Source organism: Hipposideros armiger, unplaced genomic scaffold, assembly GCF_001890085.2.
Source record: "Hipposideros armiger isolate ML-2016 unplaced genomic scaffold, ASM189008v1 scaffold_1239, whole genome shotgun sequence".
Classification (NCBI taxonomy): domain Eukaryota; kingdom Metazoa; phylum Chordata; class Mammalia; order Chiroptera; family Hipposideridae; genus Hipposideros; species Hipposideros armiger.
In genome coordinates, this window is record NW_017732589.1 from 274,652 (window position 1) to 275,680 (window position 1,029).

The window sequence follows — 1,029 nt, forward strand, 5'->3', positions numbered from 1 at the left end:
CTCTACTCATGCACAGCCTCCCCCACTATCAACACCAGAGGGTGCAATTTTTACAACTGATGACCCCACACAGACACGTCATCATCACCCAGGCCCCTAGTTTACACGAGGGTTCACTCTTGGTGTTGTACATTCTGTGGCTTTGGAAAATTGTATAATGTAGCCACCATTATTTTATTGTACAAAACAGTTTCACAACCCTAAGAATCATCCTCTGTGCCCACCTGTTCTTACACTTACCCTGGAAACCACTGATCTTTTTCTTCTCCATAGTTTTGCCTTTTCCAGAATGTCATATAATTGGAATCATGCAGTATGTAAACTTTTTAGATTGGCTTCTTTCACTTAGTAATGTGCATTTACGTTTCCTCCATGCTTTTCATGGCTTCATAGCTCATTTATTTTTAGCAATGAATAACATTCCATTTTGTGGATGGGCTGCAGTTTATTTATCCATTTACCTACTAAAGGACATCTTGGTTGCTTCCAAGTTTTGCTTTACTTTGCATTTCCCTAGTGACGTATCATGTGGAGTATCTTCTTTTATTTGCTATCTCTATATCTTCTTTGCTGAGTTGTCTGTTAATGAAGTCCCGCCTATTAATTATTTATCTTATGGGTTGTGTCCTTGATGTTGTAGTCATCTAGATTTTTTCCTATGTTATCTTGTAAGAGTTTGATAGTTTCACATTTTACATTTAGATCTATCGTCTATTTTGAGTTAATTTTTGTGAAGGGTGTAAGATATGTGTCTAGCTTCATTTTTTTTTTGCATGTTATATCCTGCTCTTCCAGCACCAAGAAAAGATAACCTTTCCTCCATTGTATTGTCTTTGCTCCTTTGTCAAAGATCAGTTGACTATATTTATGGGGGTCTCTTTCTGGGCTCTCTATTCTGTTCCATTGATCTATTCATCTCTTCTTTTGCCAGTACCACATTGTCTTGATTACTGTGGCTTTATTAAGTCTTAAAGGTAAGTTGTGTCAGTCCTCCAACTTTGTTCTTCTCCTTCGATATTAAATTGGTTA